This window comes from Heterocephalus glaber, unplaced genomic scaffold, assembly GCF_053883595.1.
Source record: "Heterocephalus glaber isolate CG9 unplaced genomic scaffold, H.glaber_assembly_v1.0 deba00000122, whole genome shotgun sequence".
In the NCBI taxonomy this organism is placed as follows: Eukaryota; Metazoa; Chordata; class Mammalia; order Rodentia; family Bathyergidae; genus Heterocephalus; species Heterocephalus glaber.
Window position 1 is genome coordinate 87,093,111 of NW_028258138.1, and position 25,014 is coordinate 87,118,124.

The following is a 25,014-nucleotide window of genomic DNA, read 5'->3' on the forward strand; positions in this document are numbered from 1 at the left end:
AGTATAATCTTTAAAATATATGTATTATATATTGTATAATATAATATATAATATATTATGATGTGATATATATTATATATATAATCTTTCAAATCTTTCAATCCCATCAATTTTGCCACAGGTATTTTGAGTTATTGATTTTATGTGTGTGTAAATATATAGTTGTGATATCTCTTTGGTAAATCAATAATTTTACATTATGAAAAGTTTCTCTTTGTCTGTAGTAACATTTCTTGTCTTCCTTTGATGTAAACATAGGTAATCTAGAACCCTTAAGGTTAATCTCATCTTTTACCCTTTATTTATCTTTTGATTTTCAGCATTTTTGTGTCTTTGGATCAAAAATGTGTCTCTTGTGTATTACATATCATTAAGCAAATCCCATCTACCAATTGTTTATTGTTTGAAATGTTTAAAACCCTCACATTGATTTTTTTTTTGGTACCAGGGATCAAACTTGGGACCTTGGGCCTGTGAGGCAGGCAGCAGAACCACTGAGCTAAATCCCTGGCCCCTCACATTGATTATTGACCTATAGTGTTTCCGTGATAGTTGTATGTTTAAGTGTCTGTTTTGTTTCTTTTCCTATTTTATTGTCTTTACTTTTGCTTAATAAATACTTTAGTACAACATTTTAATCCTTTTGTTTGCTTTTTTGTTATATATTTTAAAATTTATTTTCTTAGGTATTGCTCTAAGAAATACATTATCTTCACTTATCACCCATTACTCCAAAAAAACCCTAAATTCCAATTAAATATAGAAACTTTCCTGCACTATATCTTTTTCCCTCAATATGTGCTATTTTCATCTATGTTACACCTAGATAGGATACCAACTTGATATTTTTGATTATAAATATTTTTATACAATCCTAAGTATTTTAAAGATGTTAATAGAAAATGGGCATTTATGCTTATATATTGAACTATCCTGTGGTATTTTATTCTTTTCACCTTTAAGATGTTCTTTTAGTATTACAGATAATGTCAGTCTACTAACAATGACTATGCCTAGTACATTTGTTATAGCTTTCATTTTGAACATTATTTATGGATACAAGTTTTTTGCTAAGTTTTTCTCTTGCTGTGTTGACTATCCCATTTCACTGCCTTCTGGCCTCCATTGTTTCTGATATGTAGTCAGTTGTTACTCTTGCTCTTTCTATGTGGTATTCTCTGGTTATCTTATATATTTTCTCATATTGTTTGATTTTGAAAATTTGATTGTTATTGACTTTACTTGTGGACTTTTTAGTATTAATCTTAATTCAGTTTTCTTGAGTTTCTTGGATCTATAAATTAAGGATTGTTTTTAAACAAATTTGAACATTTTATGTGATTATAATTTAATGAAAGGAGAGTGAGAGGAGAGAGATAATAAAAAATGAAAGCTAAATTATCTAAGAATGTAATTTTCTAGATTTATAAATACACCTATTCTTCATATTGACTATTTCCTGTGAGTACTTATGATAGAGAATAGCAAAAAATTAATGTTCACATGAAGGCAAATCTTCATGAAAATTTAGAGTTCTAGAGATAAAATAAGGATTTGAAAAATTTCTAAGGAGAAAAAAATTGCTTCTCCAAAGAAATATGGATTTTTAGAAGAGAATAAAACAATGTCAGTTCATAGGAAAAATAATTTCATCTGAATTATTATATCTTGATAAACTGTAAATCAGAGGTCAGGATGATATGAGAACTGTTTTCATATACTCTCTCATAGGAAGCTTTAGAGACTACAACTCAATAAAATGAGGAAGAAAATTAAGAAAGAAATATATGATACTGGAAGCCACAGGTTGACACAGAAGAGCTGAAAAGAATAGTATTGAAGCTGGGTTCATGCCACATGCCTGTAATCCCAGGTGGAAGACTACCTTTAATCAAATGGTTTCACAATACTGATGTAAAGACACCTTTCCATCTCTGAAATGCTGCAGTATCTAAATTTTTTGGAAATTAGATAACATCAAATAGAAAGAAAATTGTATCCCCTAGGAATAATAAATATTGACTTTTTTGATTTATTGTGGTCTAATTTTCACACAGCAGATTCATGCTTTTCAGATGGACAATTGCATACATTTTGACAAATTTATAAATGATAGGGCCATTCTATAGTGCAGGTATAGAATCTGTTTTCATCTTTTCCTGATCAGCTTCATCTTCTTCTCTGCAGACCTTGACATCCACTCCTCTGCTTATTTTCTGTATAGTTTTGCTTTTGCTACAGTGCCTGTCTTAGTTACTTTCTCATCGCTGGGACAAAATACTCAACACCCACAAGTTAAAGGAGGAAAGGTTTATTCTGGCTCACAGTCTGTGGAGATGGCTGGCCCCCAGGGATGGCAGTGTGGAAGAGGGGAAAAGCCTTATGGCAAGGCCGGGCAGGAAGCAGCCAGTCATCACAGGAAGAGGGATGAATATGCACATCCTTCCAGGCCACACTCACAGTGACCCACCTCTTCCCTCCAGGCCTTACCTCCCCCAATCCTACCCAGATCTGCCCTGGAAAGTGGACTAAGCCATTATCACATCCCCATGATCAAGTCACCTCCCAAAGCCCTACCTACGAGAGAAGAAGGATTTGTGGGGACATCTAGGGAACAGTGCTGTAGTAACAGAAGCATACAGTGTGCAGCCTTTTGGGTGTGACTTCTTTAATGGAGTGCAATGTCTTTGAAAGGACTACATGTTTCTGTGAGAATCAATACCTGTTTCTTCTCATTGGTGGGTAGAATATTATTGTATTATAATTGCATGCTTTTTCACTTTTGGCAACTATGAAAGATGCTTCTAAAAACATTCATATATAAATGTTTTGTGGAGATATACCTATCTTTTGGGTTAATATCTAGCATAGGATTGCTGCTGTATCACATAGTAGGAAGATGTAGTTTAACCTTATATAATATTGCCAAGCTTATTTCCAAAGTACCTGTAACATTTGAATTCTCATCAGCAAGATGTATGCGTTCCAGATGCTCTGCTGTTTTGGACTCAGTTACTCTTTTCCTTTTAATTGGAGCCCTTCTAATAGATATGTAGCAATATCTCAGTGATGTAACAATTTGTATTTCTGTAATGCTAAATGTGTGGACATGTTTTCATGTGCTTCTTTGTCATCTTGTTGTCTTCTTTAAATAAACAAATAAATCTTATGCCCACTTTTGACTAAGTTGTTTTATCTTAATTTATGTATTGTTTTTGCAATTTTTTTCAATCTGTGACTTTTTACCTTCTACATAATGTTTTTCCAAGAACAAAGTTTTTAATTTTGATGAAGTCCAATTCTTCAAGATTGAATAGCTTGGACTCTTTGTGTCATATCTAAAAAATCTTTGACCATGCCAAGGTTTTCTCCCATAAGTTTTATAGTCTTAGATTTCCATAGTTAGGTTCCATCATCTATTTTGAGTTAGCTTTTTGTATGCTAAAAAGCCAAAGACCTTTCAGTTCTTTTCTTTTTGTCTTATGAAAAAATAAAACATATTTTCTTAACCAAATAACAAGAAAATAGCAATAGATATTACACTGGATATTGTTAACTTCAAAATTGTTACTCAATAGAAGATATAAACCAAAAAAGATTCTTATAAAAAAGAAACAAGCAGATTATAACAGGAACTTTAAATTTAATTTTCAATATGTGGGAGTCTAATTGGTCCAGAATCACTTTCTTAAGAAGATTGTTCTTGCTCTATTGAACCACCTCTTCTCTTTTGTGTAAGGTATTTGACCTGATATGTTTGGATTTATTTCTGGACTCTTCTTGGTTTCAACTGTTAACTTTTAAAATATAAGAACAAATATATATTATTTACTGAACAAAAATCAGACCGCATTTATTTAACCTACTGTGTCTGTTATATCATGAATATCTCTCATTTTATTAACTATCTTTTGAAAATGTGATTTTTTTACATTAAATACATTTTCAAATGAGAGTTCGATGTTACAGATAAAATAAAAAATCAGATTGGGATATTAAGATTGGGTGAGGGCCAGGGATGTAGCTCTGTAGCACCCACGTCTGCCTGGCAAGTGCAAGGTTCTGAGGTGGATTCCCGGTACCACACACACACACAAAATTGGGTGGAATTTTAAATGTATGCCTTCATTTCAAGCAGGAAAGTTAGCATCAGTTTTACACACACAGACACACACACACACACGAGCCATCCATGATTGAGATTACCACAGACAGGTTGCAAAGGATTCTTTCTCTAAATCCATACCTGGAAAAATGAAAACAACTACATTTGTGACGTATCAGCACACAGGAGTCCCACTTGGTTATCAAAAAAAAAAAAAAAAAAAAAACAACTCATTAGCAACAGCTGCAACAATGAGCAGAAGAAGTAATGCATTTTCAGCCTGTCTGCAGGAATAGGAGCATAAACCACATGGTGTGGGCTGGTTGTCAACTTCTGGAAACATTCCTGCCAGCTAGAGGGAGACTGGAGCTGTCCAGCCAGTCAATCTGCCTACCGCAGAGAAAGGCTTTTATAGCAAAGGCTAAGCTACAAAGAAAAACGTTTTAGATTTATCAAGATATCAGAAAACACCTCAGCTTACCCTGGTTTCCTTGTTCCAGATTGTCAGTTTCTCCTTCCGTGTGTGCACTTCCGCCACAAATGTCATTCTTACCGAAGAAAAGAATCAAACAGAAACACTAGTGTGGGGTGACTCCTTGTCCTGAAAGCACATTTCCAGTGCACTTTGATCACAGCCTGTTAGCATTAGCATTCTGTCCAGGAAGGAAAGCAAAGCTATTCATGCTGCTGAAGAGCAAACTTCCCCAAGGTTTTAATGAATTACTGTGTTTGTTCAACTGTTGTCAGGTGTCTCCAATCATTCTGTTGGTCTTACAGTACTATGTGTGTTTTATGAGTGACAACTAAACCAAAGTACAAAGCAGATCTGTCCTTATATTCATGATGCTATAAATTTTGAAAATCTGAACACATCTGTAAATTACAGTTAAAATGAACTCGGTGCAGCCTGATTTAGAATCACTTTCTTTGATTCTCCAAACATCTTAGAAATTTTTTCCTAAAGCTCCACAAGTGTTAGAAAAACCAATGATGATGCTGAAGGAATGGTAAAGACACCTACAGAGAAAACCAGTTTACACCGAAGGCCAAAGTAGAACTGCACTCCTTCAATTACCATTTTCTTTATTTTAATCCAAGGAAGCTTGGATAATTGCCAAGGCTGATGGAGGAACAGTTATGTCAAGGGAATCATTGAGAGCCCAAAGGGCAACAAAGGCAGCAGAGAATGGCATTTGAGATGTGGCTGGGTATCTTTTAAATCAAATTGTGGAAACATACAAACCAAGCTCTTCCTAGAGGAAGCCAAGGGTAACTGTGTCATATGCTTAGAATTTTTCTCTTCCTGAAATTTTAGTTTAATAATTGTATTAGATGTGTTCTATTCATGTATACTCATTTCAGTTGTTAGTGTATTCTTTATATTTAAAAGGAATCCCACTTGAAAATCATTGCAGGAGAGAGCTTCCACTTCTCACTTGGGAATGCAGAGAGCTTGTGAGCATTACTCCTTAATATACAAACGAAGAAAGAGGAACAGCAAGTTCACAATATTTTTTGAACCCCAAATAGTGTATCCACAATAACAAATTAGCTTAATTGTACTACAGGTCACTAACATTACCATGCTCAGAAGAACAGGGAACGACAGAACTAACATAATTAACATTGGCAAACAATATTTTGACTACGCACTCTGAGGTTAAAGACAATAAGAACTTTACAGAAATTCTGTACTGTACCTAACAAATATTATTTCTCTCTTTGAGAAAAATAGTATTTGTATATGAGTCAAGATTTTCTAAAAATATTCATTAAACATAAACAATAATTTTACAGTAGAAAAAACTCCAGAAAGCTTCTCGAGTACTTCTTATTACCTCATTCTTCCTAAGTACATAGCACACGATCATCAGGAAGACCACCAATTATTTAAGAAAGTGAATGGAAATTCATTTTTGAATTTCTATAATTACAAAGAGTGCAGTGCAAACAATCTTCCATTTCTATCTTTGTACAATTGTGTCACTATAAGCATAATAGTCAAGAGTGGAACTAAATGGGTCAAAAGTTTGTCTTAGTAAAATGCTTATGTTCTCCTAGGTATTTTGTGTTATTTTAGGAGTCTATGCACATACAGCTAGAAGATAAACAGATAAATAATCCAAATGCTTTCCAAAATGATTCTACAAATTATAATCTGAGAGTACATGAGAGTTTGGTAACATTAATGTTTCCTAACATTCATTGATCTCAACAGTGGAATGTGCTACCAGACCTGTTCACACTTGCATTTCCTTAATTATATGTCAATTGATTGTCTTAAAATCATTTTCTGGACAAGGTAGTTTATTCCTTTTAACAATTACCTGCACCTTAGTTTTGTCCATCTTGAAAAAAAATTTATATTAAAAAAGCCTCTGGTTGGGCCCTCTCTATAAATATAGAATATATGCAAAGGAAATATATATTTTTAGCAGACTTATCATTCATATTTTGCCTTAACGGGCTTGAAGTTTGTTGTGCATAAATATAAAATTTTGCCATAATTGTATGTGTCATTTACTGCTAGTTAGCCTTCTGGGAATTTTATCTTTCATAAAAAGGTCTTATTTAACTCAAAAAGTTAAAAAAAATTTCATCTGTATTTTGTTCTAGCACTATGACAGCTTGTATTTTTCAATTAAAATCCACTCTTTACCTAGAATTTATCTGAGTACTGTATAAGGAGTGAGATTCAGATGCAGTATTATTCTTTTGTTATTCAGACCACTACAGGTATCCAAATGTTACTTTTGAAAAACCCTAAGTGGATGGAATTGAATCCTATATCACACATTAACTTTCCATATGTATTCTGTGCTATTTTGTTCTGTTAATCTGTCTATCCATTTTTCCATACCAAACTTTTGTAAAACCTGCTTTAATAAATATAACAATATACAAAGAATCTCTATGACTTTTATCTCAGAAGATATTTTGCTGAATATAGTAATATATGAAGAATCTCTATCAGTTTTATCTCACAAAATGTTAGGACAATTTTCTTGAATTAGTTACATTTCATATGATTTAAAATTAATCTAAATTTATTGAAGAATTTAAGTATATTATTTTTCCACCATTATATCACGTGTTATACTTGGATATGTTCTTTTTCTCCCCCAATAACTCATTTTTAATGCTTTTAATAGAGAAGAACATACTAAAATATTTGTATGTTTTTATAGCATCAATTATGACAACATTTACCAAAAAATCACACAGATGCTGGGTTTTCAAGAATTAAATGAAAATGAAAGCATTTGCTGAAATTACTTCAACTAAATATAATTCATCATCTGAGTTGTGCATTTATGAATCTCTAGATGAATTCTTTCATTATGGAACAATCAAAATGCCCATTAGATTCTTCAGCAGGATTTGGCTTCTCATTCAATACCTTCTTCAAACTACTCTTTGTTCTAACACATTCAAGAAATCCTCTGGAAACAGCTGGTCCACACTGTGGCATAGAGGCAACATTTGGAGTTTGATTTTTATATCCAGCTCCCATGAGAAATACTTCTATGAGTTCAACTTTAGGGAATATTTATATATTTAATGGGGGCAGCAAGGGAGCCCCTTTAAGATCCCTTCAGGAAATCATTATATGCTCAAAAGCATAAGTCAACTTTGCATCTCATTGCATCTTATGGGGAAACCCAAGGGACCCCAGTGTAGTGAAATGAGGGCTGAGCTGCTGAGACCACAACTTCATCTTATTTTTCTTTTTCTCTTGATGCTGAGGCTGGCTGTGTAGGTGATCTCATGCAAATAAGGGTGAATATAGTGAACTTCCTGTGATGCATTCAATAATTCATTCATCCACTCATTTACTACTCGATCAATCATTTATTGAATGTCTGTCTTCTCTAAAACACTTGTCTGGGCCCTCGATAATATTAGGATTCAAGGATGTAATACTGTAGCACTTAAATATCCTCAATTCATAATAAAATGATGAATTTTATAGGAAAATAATGGGCACTAGAGTTTTATTTTTGGCAACATCTACCTTCAGCAAACACTTTTGTAAATGAAAAAAACCCAAACATGTTCAGGGAAATAAGTTGCTTCATCATCAAGGTTAGTGGCAGAGGAAGATCACATAAGAGTGTGTGTGGGGAAGGAAAGTTATCTCAGTCTTTAGTAGAAAAAGTCATTGACTGGGGATCTGAGTAGCAACTGCCAGGTAGCTGCTTGCTCTGCAGAATGGCCTTTGCCTTTAGCACTGAGAGATCAAAGAAAATTGTAGCTGTGGCAAACCATAGTCTCATAGCATTCTGATTAGACCCTCTATGAGCAAAATCATCAGCATTTAGATAACCTTCACTGATTAATATCAGCACTTCTTTTTTACGAATTAAGACATCAAAATTTCATGCATAAAACTAAGAGTTAATATAAAAGTAATAAAAATAGAGGTTCTCATTTGGCACTTTATAAAGTTTCATTTGTATTTTAATTCAACTTGTTATTTATTGATTGCCTGAGTATGAATATGTTGGACATAAGATTTATTTTATTAAACACCAAATCATAAAAACTGAGGCTCAAATTTTAAAATTTAATTATCTCAAATCATATAGCTACTAGGTGGTGAAGCTAATATTCAAATTATGTTTGTCTGATTCTATACCTGGAGTCAAAGCCTTATATACTCAGCTTCTTTGGACTAGAACTCTGAATTATACAGTAACAGAAAATATTCTGAGAATTTCTATCATTTTGTAGGTCTGTTTTGTAAACTTAGATCTAGAGGAGCAAATTCACAAGTGGTGACACAGTGTACTAGAGGCCTCTTGATCCAACTTTGGGGTTAGAGATAAACACACAAGAAAAGCTCTTAGTTTCCTTTTAGCTGTACCTAGAGGTAAAGTAAATAGGCACACGTATTGCTAAGGTCTCCCCATGAGAGATACGAAAGGAAGCGCCAAACTGAGTGAAATGGTAATGTGTGTGCACTGGGGCAGAGACACTGCTATGATCCTCTCCAAATCTTCGGGTTCACACCAAAATGGCAGACTAGATTGCCAGACCATCGTTTTTTCCACAGGATCCAGAGATGAGAACTGTGAAGTGGAATCTTCTGATTCAGAGGGAGTACAGACAGCTCAGGGTAGGGTTTGAAACCTAGGACCCAGGATGGCACCCTCACTCTGCCACCTATCGGCCAGTGACTCTAGGATTACTCAATTGTTCGGTGCCTCAGTAGTCTCCACTGAACATGGAGTCCAAAGACTGTGCTTTCTCCAAGGCTATGAGCCCTGCAATGTGATTGTTGTCCTGGGAGACATCTGCCATTGCAACAGCAGATCTGCTCGACTTACAGTGTTTCTGAGGACCAAGTGCATCAAAGTCAAGTAATGTCCCAAGTGACAAACATTCACTGAATGTCAGTTATTATTTTTACTTTTTAATTGTTATCAAGTAACTATATTTTTAAAATCATAAGTGCAATGAAGGCCAAAAAAATTACCAATCTTTAGTTATTAAGTCCATGGAAATGGTTTTATTTCTGCTGCTCTCTGCTTAATTTATATAAGTATACATCAGGTGGTTGATAGTGTCTGGATTGAGCTCTTCTTTAAAAAAACTAGGTTGTTCTAGATATGATACATATATTTTAAACAATGCAACTTGGTTTTTCCTCTCTCGAGTATCTTTTCACTGTAAAAATAGACTTCAATCTAAACAATAGAACATAGCTTTTTCTTGAGTAATAGTGGTCTTTGTTGGACTATAAAGAAAATTAGACATCCATGGTAATCTAGGACCAGGAGGAGTTCTTTACATGTGAAAGAGAAGCTCCTGAAGCAACTTACACACTCTGCATTTAACTGTTAGGGAGGGCAGTGGCTTATGTGTATAATTCATGCTGCTTTCTTGACCCAGCTACTTTGGGTTCACATTAAGTTCCATGAAATTAGAGTGTAAGCCAGAAAGGCTGAAAACACTGTCAAATGTTGGTCCTAAACTAGAGAGTTAGGGGCTCACTTTAATGTGATATGAACCAAAGAAGAGGGATTGCTCAGTTTCAACAAAGAATCCCATGGAGATTTAGCACTGTTCTGGTGCCAAGGACTACACTATGGAAGGAGATTACAGCGTCTGGTGGACAAGGAGACAGTGGCGACTGACAAGAGAGGATAGAAACCTGGCAAGCAGTGGTGCCCAGATGATGCCAAGCAACTCAGCATCTGTGCACAAGAATGAAGATCTATTTCTGCACATATATGATACTGCCTGGATGCTTCCAGAAGTAGTGGAGAAAGCTTTGCAGTGGGACTGGAGTCTCGTGCAAGTGGAGAAAGCAAAAATTAAAGCCAATAATGTTTTAATGTGAATCTCCCTCTCTCATAGACTTTACAGGCCGTACAGAACTTGAGATATTCTTATACTGTATTTTATAATTTAAAATTTAATGTTATTTCAAATAAATAATGTGTATTTTAAATAACATAAAATCAGAGTAGGATTAAAAGAGAAGACCTACATGCAATTAGATACTTCCTTTGCAAGTGATTAATAATTATACTTTTTAGTTATTCACTTCATATTTGACTCTTCCTCTCACTTATAGTACATTAGCAGATGAGCTCCACACTGGTATTGCGCTGTTTAATATTGTACTGACTACTTCCAAATAAGTATTTCATTTAGTATCTATGAGAAACTTCTGCATCCCATTCCTAAAGCCAATGCAATCAGTTATAAAGCATTACTTTCCAAGGAAAGCCTATCTTAAAAAAACAAAAAAAATTAAGTGTTTTTTTAATAAGAACTGTTCCACATGTGCAGTTCCCCAGTCATGCAAAACAATTTCCCAGCATAATTCTTTTCACTTCACTTTTCAATCATGAGGTTTTTATTGTCCACAGCCAATACTTCTCTACTTGGACCAGCTTTCTGTAATGTGAAGCCAGAGCTAGTTAAGATTTAAATTATGGATAATTGTTTGTGTTACACATTGGTAACCACCTGCCCTTGCTCCCTTTAGCAATTGTTCTCTCTGGCAGTTTCTCAAAGTATGCCCCTTGAAGCACCTGCATCTGAATCGCTCTGTTTCATTAAAGATGCAACTTTTTGAACCATTGCTGACTTTAGGAATAAAATTCCCCTTAGCTTTGCCCACTAAATTTAGTGAACAACAGCTATTGACTTCACTTGGAAGCTTCTGCTTCTGATTTTTTAAAAGGAATTTCTCAGTTGAAAACATATGATTTAAATCAAGAAATCTATTTTGGCTCCAAAAGATACAACGCTGAATTTAAAAGCTTCTAATGCAGTCGTGAAAATTAAGAAGAAGGCGATGATGGTAACTCAAAGTCAAAAGGATGACTGAAAAAACGCAAATAATCAATATTAATACAGCGTCAGGAGGATTCAGCAGAGATGCATCAGCACCCTTCGGGGGAAGGATAACCAAGGATTTGTAAAGAAGGCAACTTTGAGACCGGACTCCGTAAAGATTTGACCAGGAGAGCAGCGAAGCAAAGGCACCCAGGTGGAAAGATGAGAATCCTGAGCATCAGCTCATACTACAGCTCAGATGAAGCATAACACATACCCAAGAGAGTTGTAGGTGACCAGGCTGAATTTATAGATGGGGACCATACTAGGAGAGGTCTTGGTGGTCATACTCAATACTGCTTTTGTATTTGTCACGTGATGAGTTTGCAACATTTAAATGGGCTACAAATGTAAGACAGGAAGCCATACATGTAATTGGATCATATGGAGAGAAACCTCTGCAATTTCCATGCTCAACTCCTTGTGATCATCTCAGAGAGCAAATAGGCAGGAAGCTTCCCTGTAGGAACTGCTAATGGACTCACCGTCAGTCAAATCATTTAGGTCTCGGAGATGGAGGCTGGATTGCTGACTGGTAGTAAATTAGCAAAATCTCAGGGTGGAAATCCTGGCTTTCCACACTAGAATCATCTCCCAGTTCTTGATCAGTAGTAATTGTTAGCAGTGGTTCTCTTCCTGTCTTCTTTCCTTCTTAGGTATCCATGCATTTATCCATTCATTCATTCATTCATTCATTCAGTTTACTTGTTAATAAAGTCACTAACTGTTTCTTGAATACTTACAATGACTGTGACATTCCTTGACATATTTATATATACAAATGAACAAGATCATACTTGCTGTCTTCAATGAATTTATGATACAATGAATAAAATGAGCCAGTAATACAGAAATTTCCAGTGATAATTATTGGTGATTACAATTCTGTTAGTACCTTAATGGAGGGATTCATACTGGGGGAGCATCTTAGACCACCTCAGAGGGGCTGGGAGGCAAGATTTTTAGAGTAATTGTCATTTGCTTATAAAGCAAAGGGTGGCCAGTAGTTGACCCATTGAAGAAAAGAAGGGCTTTCTAAGTCAGAAGCAGTATGAACAAATGCATTAAGAAGTGGAAAACCAAAGTTAATCTTTTTTTGAAAGTGTTTAAAAATCATTTTTATTATGCCAAATGTTAACTTTTACAAAAAGTTCAGTATATATTGCATGATTACAGAAAGTCACTTTCCTGTAAAAAAGGTACAAAAGCTACATACTCCATTATAGAGTTCATAATTAGGGCAATTTTTTTCATTTTTCTCCTATTATCACACAAATAGTTCCAAAAGATAGCAAAGAAGCACTTACATGATTTCAAGGCATAACAAATCCTGTTGGCTAATAATCTGAAATAAACACAATTGAGCATCATAAAGAACATCTAGGTAGCATGAAAAATGAAACTGGGCATAGATTCTCTTCTCAGCAGTACCTGTACTAAACTACAGCTAGTGTTACCTTCCAGCAATTGGCTTAATATAAAATCTGTAACGACAACATTGGATGAATAATGATGATGGGTTTTGTCTAAGGAAAGCAGAAAAAAGGAAGATACAGACTTGAAATTCCTCTAAGAATCATTTCCTGAATGTGAGAGGTCTACATTTAATTGCTTTTTTGCTTCTTCTGTCCCTGATACTTCTTCTAGGTATTTGTTTGCATTTAAAGAAATCATTACACGAACAGAATAAAGAGGTGAGGAGAAAGAAAAGGAAGGACGATTATTGCTTTATACTGTATGGGTTAAATCAGCATAAATACGTTACGATACGTAACTCACAAATGAGAATCAGGGCTAAAGAGAGTCTTTAACTTTAAAGCTATTTTTTTTTACTGTTACAGATAAAAAGTTAATCAACTCTGATAGAATGTGTATTACTATGAAATGACATTACTAAAAAACTAAAAAGGATATGTTTTTAAAAATTCATAACCTATTAATAAAAGCACAGAACTTACGATTATAACCTAGGTTTATTTGACTGAAGTCTGGGCTCTGAACCAATGCACTGCTCTGAATTTTTAGCCCTTCAATAATCAATTCTCAGAAACTGCAATCACCCTCTGGCTCCCTATTAATTATCATCTTAGCAGCCATGGACAGGAGCAGTATGCCACTATGGTGTGTGCAGCAGGCTCGATTGCCATGACGCTTTTTAACCCACGCAGTTGTTAATCCTGCATAAAATTCCTTCTTTCCATCTGTAGCTGAATACTTTCAGAAATCCCCAGGAGAATCATTGGCTATGGCATTTCTAGATGTCAGTAATTAAGCTATGCATGCGAGCAGAAAGCTGCTTGGAAATGTGAGTACTGGAAGGGCATAGTTCCGGTTGCATTGTGAACAAAACAGAAAGGTCAAATCCTCTTCCTATGTGTATATAAACATATATAATTCTGAGTTGTCATAAAGCCCTATGGTTCATATTTAAAAAGAAAGATCAAGTCCCTCTGGTTGGTTCGTCACACACGGGGGAGTTTGGCTTGGCCAAGATTACTCCCTGAGTTTTTTTATCAGTGTTAGGTTATTTTTACAAGAAGGTGATGTTTTTGACCAGCCACCTGGTTTATATTGTGTCTACGCACAAGAACAACTGTTCTGTGGACCTGCTGTCAGTGCACTGTTACACGGGATTGTGCTGGGCACAGTGGTGCTTCTGTTACAGGCCTACAGTTGATTTTGTAGCTTGTTCCTATGCTTCTTTTAGTTTCATAGCACTCACAATTACGCATTTCCATAGTTTCTATCAAAATCGTATCTGTCTGCAACCTTTAGAATAGACAGCTTTTTACAATTTTTAAAACCATATTCTATTTAGACCATGGAACCACAGACACAAGTGGTTTCTGCATTGTGTCACCTGGAAGCTTTTCACAGTGTGTGAGCCCCGTGCCTGCTAGGTTTTTTATAATACTCCCTTCTAGTCACAAGCCATATGTGTTCCTGACTGCACTAGCACCCAGAACCACTTTGTCTTTTTATTCTTGTATCTCCAACATCCAGCTAAGAATGTGCACGTAGTTGGTCCTAACCAACGTATGGTGAAGAAATGAATGAGTCCAACCGATTCAAACACCACTGGTCTTTTCATTTTGATGTCCAAACTCCTTCCTTCACTTATTCAACATAAAGCATTTTGTATCTACTATGTGCCAGTTGCCTCTCTCAAATACTGAGAACTGTAAACACGGGATGGATATAAACAGATACATCAGCAAACAACTGCAATCCAGTGTGTAAATTGCACCTAGGTGCAGTGAGGCTTGGGAACACCCAACGCAAACCTAGACTTATGGAAGACATGCTGAAAAGACAACACTTCCTCTAGGATTTAACATAAGGTGAACTATCCTGACCAAGGCAAGCTGAGTGAGGAGAGGAAAGGAATTAAAAGGAGGGAGAGCAACAGGTAGAAGTGTGAGCTGAATGTTGAAAGTAGTACAGTGTGGCCACTGGAGGGAGATAAGAAGAGAGCCCAGGGGCATTGTCATATCCTAAAACCTCCAGCACCACCACACTCCAAGTAGCTTTTGTTTCCTCCCCACAATAACCTCCTCTATGATCTCTGTGCTATCCTTTCTAATAGTCTTCGAAACAACCCCTGAGAGGTTGTTTTGAAAGTGCAAATCATGTCAACTCCCTGCTCAGAACTCTAAGTGGCTGACCATCTCATTGGATGAAATAAAAACCATCCTTAAAAATGGGCCATGGGCTTTCAACACAGGCTGGCAATAGGCTCGCTCTCACAGGAAATGAGACTTGTCAAATTTTCAAAACTCTCTCTAGGTCTCCTCTACTGAGGGCACCAAACACTCTCCCAACTCAGGATTTGCATATCTCTTGTTTCCTTCTCTTAGAACACTGTGATCTCCAAGTATACTCAGGACCCTGCTTCATAACCAAGTGTCATTGAAAGACTTCCCTGATGAGACTCTCTGAAATCTTACCCATCTTCTCTTCTCTATTTGCCACTGTTTTCTGTGAACACCTAGTGGTATATTATTTTCCACTCAATGTTTACTTACTATCAGTTCCTACAGCACCAGGCTGAATGCTCCCTGGGGACAGGGGAGTTCCCTGACTGTCTCACCGTTTTAACAGTGGTCTCTAGCACAACAATGATATGTAGTAAGCATTCTGCACACACTTGTTGGATTAATAAACATACAAATGAATGAGAATTTTATCTTTAAAGAGATCCTGTGATTATTAAACACACCGGAGCTTGAATGTTAAGGGAAAAGAGGAATTGGATTTTATCTTGAAGGATGAGAAGTGATTGAAGAATTTTCAGCAGGGCACTGACATGACCAGACTTGCATTTTAGAGAGATATCTCTGTCAGCTGGGAGGAAATCAGAAAGTAGGCTGTTAGAGTCATCTAGGCAAGAAATTATGATGACCAACAGACATGCTGATGTGGGGAAAGAGAAGAGTAGATAATTTAAGGAAACTTTCAGAAGATGAAGTCAATGGATCACCCATAGAGGTCTCATGGAGTTTGGGTAAAGAAGCAGGGCAATTTGTTTTCTAGAACCTTCTTGGTTTTCATATAAAAAATCTTGCATCTTGAGAACATCTGCAGTCCTAAGTAAACCGAGATGATTGGTTACTTTAAGCAAAGATGCTTATAGAACACCATTTTTTCCTCCAGCTACATCTATATAGTAATAATATTCTCTACACAGTCTATTTTGTTGTCTTAAGGACCACTTCAAGTTCCACTTTTCTGTAAATATTCTTCACCTTCTCGTGCTTTCTGTCACATTCCACCCCACTGCCTTGTCTCTTATCTCTTTTCCGAAGGGCCACAGTGTCTGCTCTGAACTTCTTCTGGAATAAGTGGAGCTGTCTACTTTGTATAACATATTTTTTTGTCCACTTTGCACATTCACACTTTAGATCCAAAGCTCAAAGCAATGACAGAAGAGCCATTGCTATGGTTCACTCACCTGCTGTCCCCACATGAGTGTTGAAGGAATTGATGTGGGCATGCGCACATGCTATGAGTCTGGGAAAATGGAAAGTGAGGGCTTAGGCTCTGATCTCTGCTCTAGGAGGGGAAGTGACATGATCACATGCTGGCCCTGTCTGAAATCATTAACCAAAGACTTACTGGCCACCATCTTTCAAGCAGGAAGCAGAGCATGGGACAGTTGTCATTATTCATAGACATAAGCCTTGGCAGAGATAGGACTGGCATGAAGATGGCTTTGTTTACTTATCTTGGGCTCATATGCTCTAACTTTTCAACTGAGTGGAAGGGGGAAATACTGTGCAATGTCTGTGATTACAGTGTTTTTGGATAAATGTGTATATATTCTTTTAAACCTGTACATTTACAGAGGCAAAGGAGGTACCACATGGCAATATAAGGCTTTGGCCACTGCCATGTTGGCCAACAATTTCAACCAGCTTATGTCATTATGTTCATTTTACAGAATGATACATTCTGAGCAAATGTCAGATCAACACTTGAGAAGCCCTCATAATTTCTGGCATTCTAATGAAAGGGTATGTGTGTGACTCTCAGTCTTGTATTTCTTCACGCCTCAGTTCTTACGTTGGAGAGCTGGCTAGATAAGCCTGGATATTTATGCATGACAAACTAATTTGCAACTTGGTTTCAAGCAAAGGTCAGGTTGGCTGGAGTCACCTGTTGTGACTTAAATGCATGTAGACTTCTTGTTTCCTTTGCCATTTCCTAGGATGATTGGATAGTGACTATGTCTCCCTTCGACACAGTGTAGAGAGCCCTTTAGTCCCAGCAAAGCCAGTCTTCTCTATTTTTTTGATAGCAGATTCTTCAACAACCATTTTCCTAATCTTTTCATGGTCTCTTCTTAAATGGAAAAAAATGTCTTTTTTCCCTCACTATTCATTGTGCATTATAGTAATTCTCTGAACAGAGGATTTGAAATTCTAGTTTACCTGGGGCTTCCTATTGAGAAGATACACATTCAAGAACTGACAGAGAATTAATACCTCAGAAATATCCTTCAAGATTGCAATAAATTATCTTGACATAGTGGTAGATTGGATTTGTTCATAATAAACTAAGTTCCAGGCAATAGAATATCACACGATCATGACACTAAACATGGTATAAACCCTCAAGTCTACACTGGCCTCAATTTATGTTCTGAAAATTATATAAACACACAAAGCAACAACTTTGCAATTAAAGGTGGAGACAAATGACACCTCTGATCCAAGAGGGTTTCATTCTTGAACACAAAAAACATTATTTTCTTTTCACATCTCTATTTTCTATCCTTAGAACAGTGATGGTGGGCCTATGGCATGCGTGCCTTGGTGGGCACATGGAGCCCTCTATCAGCACATGACCCGAGTGGCTCTGCATTGCCCCAGGCAGCTGAGCACCAGATATCCAGGTTTAATTGCAGTGCTGGAACTTTAGGATAAATAAGTGGGTTTGGGGTTGCAGTTTGGGGACTAGGTCTCTAAAAGGTTCTCCATCACAGCCCTAGGAATTTATATTTACTAGAGACATGATACTACCAGGGCATGGTAATATGTTATAATGGTACGTAGGTAGAAAAGTAAGTGGAAAGATGAAATTTCCAGTGCAGGAGGATAAAAGTCCCAGGTACACCAAACACTCACCCTTCACACTCAGGCTGATGCTAGAATCTCTATAACCAACTACTTATCGTATTTATCTAATATCTTTCTGTTCCAGGCAGCTTTGCTTGGGAAAAGATGGGTGTATTCAGCTGCCATGAGCCCCAGGGCTCCGTGATTGACTTAATGTTTTAGTGCAATACTTCTCGGAAAGGTGATTTGGAGGCCTCAACTGGAGTATTGCTTCCCAGGCTGGCTGGAGTCGGTACCAACCATAGCAAACTGATTAATGGCCTGTCACTTTAGACTCAAGCATAGCCCATCGTGACTTCAAAGTTGGGCATCATTTTAGCTGTTTTAGGGGCTCAGGCAGGGGGCAGTGGTACCCATTATTTCCACCATATGCACTGCAGGTCCTGTACAATGACAGTTCCTCACCTGTGTGGGCAGCTTCACAATCCACAAAGGTCATTCTCATCCATTCTGTCCTTTGGACTTTGCTATAGCACAGGATCAATATTTCCATACCCACTTGGTAAAAGTGAAACTGCATCCTTGAGCACTCTTGACTGTCAAAAACATATTGATATTTAGCATGAGTATGGGATACGTTATACTTACTATGTTCTGTTTAGTAATCACATAATGGTCAGGGAACTGTTTACTGATGTTAAAATTATATTTTGTATGTCATAGGCATAATATAATATTAATCTGTGCTATTAATATATTACTGAATTATCAATATAAAAGCATGTATAGTAAAAATCCAATAGTCATAATTTAAATTTAACTGACAAAATTGGGAGGTCAGAAATACAAAAATTCAAATTCAAAAACAAGAATGTGCTCAGGACACTTCACTAGACACAAGACTGACCTAGAAGGTGTTACTAGGTCTGGATTATGATGAAATGACTATAAACTCTTCACTCTTCCTTGTAATTTTATGAAAGTGGCATGTATCTGTAAATGTTAGCAAGAGACTTCACTAAAACAATAAAGTGATATTGATGGAAATGTTGTCTTCTTCAATGATCTCAGTAGCCAAAAGTTTGCAGGCTTCAGAGGACAACTCCCGGTTCCCATGGAGAGTCCACCAGAGCTTCATGAGTCAGTAGAGAACTGGGTCCAGCAAGCATCTAACAGGGAGCACTGACTCTCCATGGCCAGGCAGCAGAAAGCAATAACAAAATGGGTGATCTTAAAAAAAGAGTCCTAGGCTGTGTGCAGAGTTCTAAGCCAGTGTTTTTGCCTTCCAAGGCCCTAATCTGATCCCTTACAAACACAGACAAAATTCTTTCAAGATAATGTGTGTGTCAAATTTCTAAGCCAGTCAACACACACTTATTAAATGTCACCATGTGCAAATCACAGGGCAGAACTGTTGTCACAGTGTCTCAAAGGAAATTGGCTGCCACGTTTCTTTTTCATACTTTTTTTTCTGGAAAGAGAAACATAGTTCTAAACAAAAGTCTGTTCACATAGCTCTGAGCTATGTGATACATTCAATTATTAATTTTCAGTTTCTTCAGAGAAATAATCACAAGGCAATTTTAGGTATTAAAGGTAAATATTAATTACATAGTAGGTGAGTTTTTGATTTTGGCCTACAGGATCTGAGAAAAACAAAACAGACCAGAAAAATCTATATACCATATATCAAAAATGTCAATCCAATGTTTGGAAATATTTACAACCTCTCTCTAAGAAAATGATTAGAGTAAAATACCTAAGACACTTTCATAACTTTCAGCATTTGGTGGAAAGACAATGGACTAAGAACAATGCTGTCTTGAGAGCAATGTGAGTATGTAAAGTAACTTTTCTACAATTACCTAATTATAATTTTCAACAACACTTCAAGACTCCTTTGTTGTTCCAAGGATAAAAGTCAATTATAGGATTTGCAGAGGGAAGTTCTTAGGTAAGATGGTTAGAGAAACACAAAAGGGGTTGTGTGGGGAAACTAGGTTCAGTATAGAGAATTAAACCACTTAAACATAGGCATTCACAGTGATTTCCTCATACTAAGTATGCCCTCTTTCAGAACTGTTGAGATTGCTGCTTCTTTATACTTGAAGTTACTGTATTACTGCCGGGGGTTAGAACAGAAGTAATAGTTCTTTCTTTGTGTGTTTTGTTGATTTACTGACACTATTTATGAAAATTTTTTATTCTCAGAGACTCACTTTTATCCCTGTGCACTGGGTAACATTTTCTTTATTCAAAACTAGATCTCAATAGCACTTCCTCTGTGAAGACTTTCTGGAAATTTTCCAGTGTCTGGAAAGTTAACTGGTTAAGTTATTGATGCCACTAGGCTGCTATGACATCTTGTAGTCATCTCTACCAGTGCTCACTTGCTGTATAGTACATACCTGAAGGTCTCCCCTCCTGGACAAGGAAGCCTGGATCACACAGACCACTGGAACAGTTACCTGAAGCTATGTGTTGACTAGAAAACGGAAGTCAACACATGATCCAATTGGTGAGTAAACTTGTCTGGTTTGCTCAGCTTTCCCATTGCTAGTACAAAACACAGGACACCCTATCTAATTTAAAGGAGGAGCAATTTATTTGGGGCTCATCGTTTCAGAGGATTCAGTCCATAACCAACTGGTTCCAATGTAGAAATGTCACGGTGGAAAGTGTGACAGACCAGAGTGGCATAGTTCATAGAAGCTGGGAAGCAAAACACAGGAGAAGAGTGCCCCTACAGCTATTCCTGGCGTCACCCACCTCCCACTAGGCACCTCCTCCTCACAGTGCATTCATTCAGCTCTGAGCACAGTGGATTAATCCACTGGTGAGTATAGTGCTTCTATGAACCAAGCAGGAGTCACTTAACCCAGGAGTTACTTAACCCAGTCAACTTGACAATGAAGCCTAACTATTACATTATCTATTCTTTAGATTAAGTTTTCCTTCCAAAGGCCTCTGGTCCTATGTTGCACATAGCTTATCACCTGCATCTGGATATTAGGAACATTAAGCAGGTGACAAATATCAACAGTGAGACGGGGATTTATTGTAACCAACCAATATGCTCAGCCTTGTAATTGCTCAGAGCTTTTTGCTCCATAATTATATGGTTGCCTCAGTGTAGCCATTCAATGATGTTATAATTAGTGGGTAATTAACGAAAGCATTTACTGCGATACTGCAGAGCATGAAACATGTGTGCAGGTTGAACATGAGGATTGATAAACTACTTAGTCAACAGTTTTCTGAAAACACTTTAGCAGATCCACTTCAAGCTCAGCAATTACAACCTCCTTTTTCTGTTTACAGGCTCTGTACCTTTCTTTACAAGATGTTTTGGGAGCTGTTCCATATCTGTAACAGGGTTACCTGAGCCCGGTCTAACTGGTTCTCTCACCCCACCTGCAATGACATATGTGGCCTTTCCCACTTCCAAATCACTAATCTTCGTAGCAACTGCAGTTCATAAAGGGTTTCCACCTTTGTGAATTTACATGATGCATAAAGAAGATTCCATGGAGAGAAAACTCCAACTTAGAAAAAGCTGGGAGTGGTCCAGCTACTTGTCTTAATATAAATGGGTATTAGTAAAATAGACTTCTTTCTAATTTGAGTTTCTTTGGGAATCAAAGGAGTGTTCTTTCTCACATACTTTGTATAAACCAATGAATATCAAAAGAAGAAGAGGAGACAGAGCAGAATGCTTCTGGGAGTGAAAGAAAAAATTGTATAACAAAAGTAGAATCAAAGTAAATTATAAGGGAATACGATAGGAAATGCTGTTGACGCCTAATAAAAATTATTCAAAACTTTAAATACTAACTGTATCCACCACTGTACCATCACTGGGATAAAACACCCAACAGCCTCAACTTAAAGGAGAGGTTTATTTGGCTCACAGTTTCTGTGTTCAGTCCATGGTCGGGTGGATCCAAGACAGACATGATATGGTGGAAGGACATGGCAGAGGCAAGCTGTTCAACCCATACCAGCCAGAAGCAGAGAAACAAGAGAACCTGGGGCAAAGAATAAATCCCTCCAGGTCACACCCCTTAGTGGCCCATGCCCAAACATGCCACACCCCCTAAAAGCACATTCAGCCTTAAATTCATAAATGAATTAATCAACTGATCCATAGCAGCCAGATTATCCAATCAGCTTCCAAATACATGAGACTTTTGGGAACATTTTAGATCTGAACCATAGCACTAATTCAACAATACCTACCTACTGGAAGTCAGGATATGCTCTTGAGTAAAATTCTCTCTTTTGTAAGAGAACAGTAGTACCACTACCTGGCTCATAAAGTTGGAGTGCTAACCAACTAGTCAGTACCCTTAGAAGATCAAAGGAGTCTATTAGTCACCTTTCCTGTTGCTGGGACCAAATATCCAACACTCACGACTTAAAAGAGGAAATGGTTTATTTGGTTCACAATTTCAAGGGATATAGTTCCTTGGCTGACTGGAGCCAAGGCAGATACATCATGGAGAAGGCCTGGGCAGAGGAATGCAGCTTTCCCATGGTGGGGAGGAGGCAGAGAGTGGGGACAGCATCAGGGAAGAAAGGATCAACACCAGATAGAGTGCCTATGTTCAGGAGTCACTCAGACACACCCTGAAGTGCTTCACTAATCCTGGTTCCCAAGCAAATAAAGTTGACATGCTTAACTGTCACATGGAGATAGTGCAATCAAGCCCCAGCAATGTCAGATGCAGAGTACACACCAATTAAATTACTGAGAGAAGTATTTGGACGAGAGGGAGAGAGAGCACACGCTAAAGCATAGAAGTACCAGTAGAAATCTACATGAAACAGGAATCCAAAGCATTTGAGAGGAGAAATGAGCCCTACCATGCTGCCCAAGGGAAGTATCACCAGGCCCCATATTCAGTGAGCTAGGTTTTTGGGGCCAGGGCATATATTTTCTGTTATAGAGATAAATGATGTTACCTGCTTGCCAAGTCTGAGACCATGAAAGTTGGAATCCAGTGGCTGAACTCCCCTTTTCTGACTCCATTCAAATAAAGCAATCTTCTGTTTGGGAAGAACCCAGACATAGTGCTCTCCAAATACTAGCACATGCATCCCAGTTCAAAAAGCATCTCTTTCAGTACTGTACATTAAAATATGTGGCATCCTGGATCCACAATGGTAACTAGTTTGGTGACTTACTCTTTTTTTATCTCCACTACTGGGGATAGAATCCAGAGGTTTTCTACCACTGAGCTACAACTGGTGATTTACCCTTATTTATCCCCTTATCAATTTCATTTCAACATTCCATATTTGAATTTCTATGACTTTCCAAAAGAACCAATAACACTGGCATGCTTGCCTGGGGGTCTGCCCATGGGGGAAGAGAAACCCTAACAATCACCATACTCTCTTCAGCTTTCTTCTTTCTGTCATTCAACTTGGCTCTTTACTCTTAGGTTGCTCCACATATTTGAAGACTCATATGACCACCAGTGGGACTGATGTCATTTGCTTCTGGGTCATAATACATGGGGAAAACAGTGCTCTCTTTTCAACTGTATTTCAGAAAAGTTCTGGGGGGAATGCTTGTATGTCAGGAAGTAGGTATTAAGGGAGGTGTAGGTGCTTTGTTTTTCTTGTCTGAGTGAAAACCTAGGGAGTGGGGACAGGGTACTCGAAAGAGCAGACCCATCAAAAACTCAGCAAGTGAATGAAGAACAACCAGTCAAAAACAGGAGGTGACTTCACAGACAGCTAATAAACAGAATCCCTCATCCAGTGTAAATTCTCAGTACTTATATTACTATATTTAAATTGTATTCTACAATCTCAGTCTTCAAATGTTATAATTTTTAAGACCTGTCCATGGTTGTATATCAAAATCGAAAATAGTCCATTAAGTGTAGACAAGAGATAGTTATGTGTAGTATTATTATTATTAGGACTGTATAATGTTTGTTAATTCCAGCTTAAAAGGTTGTTGCTTGCTCATAATTGAATATAGAGTAAATTCTCAGCAATTGCTTCATTGTTTGTTCTGATTCTCTATTGCCTATCTTTAAAACAAATAAGCAAACAAACAAATGCAAAGTAATCACCCTGTCATCTTCCTACTGAAACTTTGTCTCTCTGTTTGCTTCCAGGATAGAAAACAGGCTTTTAAATTCATCACTGCAAATTGAATACTAATAACAAAGAAATGTACCCTTCACCAACCCACTCTGATCTGCCTATCTGGACTACCAAAGTACCTTTCATCCAGCTTTCTGAATGTTAACACCCTAGACTACCATGGTACATTTTTCACAGCTAAGAAATCATTATTTGTACAATACAATTAACTAAAGTACAGATTTTATGCAGATTTTGCCAGTGCTTTTACCAATGTGTTTTTATGTTCCAAGATCAAATACAGGCATCAAATATTGCAGTTAGTCATTGAAATAAACTGATGGTGTTATCAACAAATTTGTATGTTGAATTCCTAACCCCCACCCTGCTGGTATTTGGAGATGAGACCTCCAGGATGCTACCAGGTGGTGAGCATGGAGCCTCATGAAGGTGATTATTGCCCATCAGAAAGAGGCTTTAGAAACCTCACTCACCCTCTTTCTCCATGGGAGGATAAGAAGAAGATGAACCCCACCAGAACTTCACCATGCTGGTAGACTGATCACACAATTTCAACCCCCAGAATTGCTAGAAATAAATGTCTTTTTATTGTTAAGTTTATTGGTACATTTTAGGTTTACAATATGATGATATTCATCATTGGGAACTTGTACCTTTACATGAGTATCTTGGTTCTCATTTTTTCCCCATTCCCCTGTCCTCCCTTTAACACCTCCACCCTTTCCCTATTTACAAAGATTTTGTTTCCATTTTTTCCTTTTCTCAGATTTTTTCCTTTTCCTTCTTACCTTTCCTCTTCCCCTCCCACTTCCCTTCCCCTTTAGACCTCTTTTTCCTATTTCAGATTATCAATTATACATTTTGATTCTTATTTAT

The 25,014-nt window shown here is 37.1% G+C and overlaps 2 long non-coding RNA genes across 2 annotated transcripts in view; one reads left to right on the forward strand and one right to left on the reverse strand.

The window, feature by feature from the left end:
• Positions 1–3,169, forward strand: part of LOC147830561 (uncharacterized) — a 43,844-nt gene extending 40,675 nt beyond the window's left edge. The window contains exon 4 of the long non-coding RNA XR_015439101.1: positions 1,732–3,169. This is a non-coding gene — a long non-coding RNA (uncharacterized LOC147830561). The remainder of the gene's footprint in view (positions 1–1,731) is intronic.
• LOC101725189 (uncharacterized) overlaps positions 1–4,777 on the reverse strand; it is a 67,747-nt gene extending 62,970 nt beyond the window's left edge. Inside the window, exon 1 of the long non-coding RNA XR_204779.3 lies at positions 4,587–4,777. This is a non-coding gene — a long non-coding RNA (uncharacterized LOC101725189). The remainder of the gene's footprint in view (positions 1–4,586) is intronic.
• Positions 4,778–25,014: the final 20,237 nt, after the last annotated feature.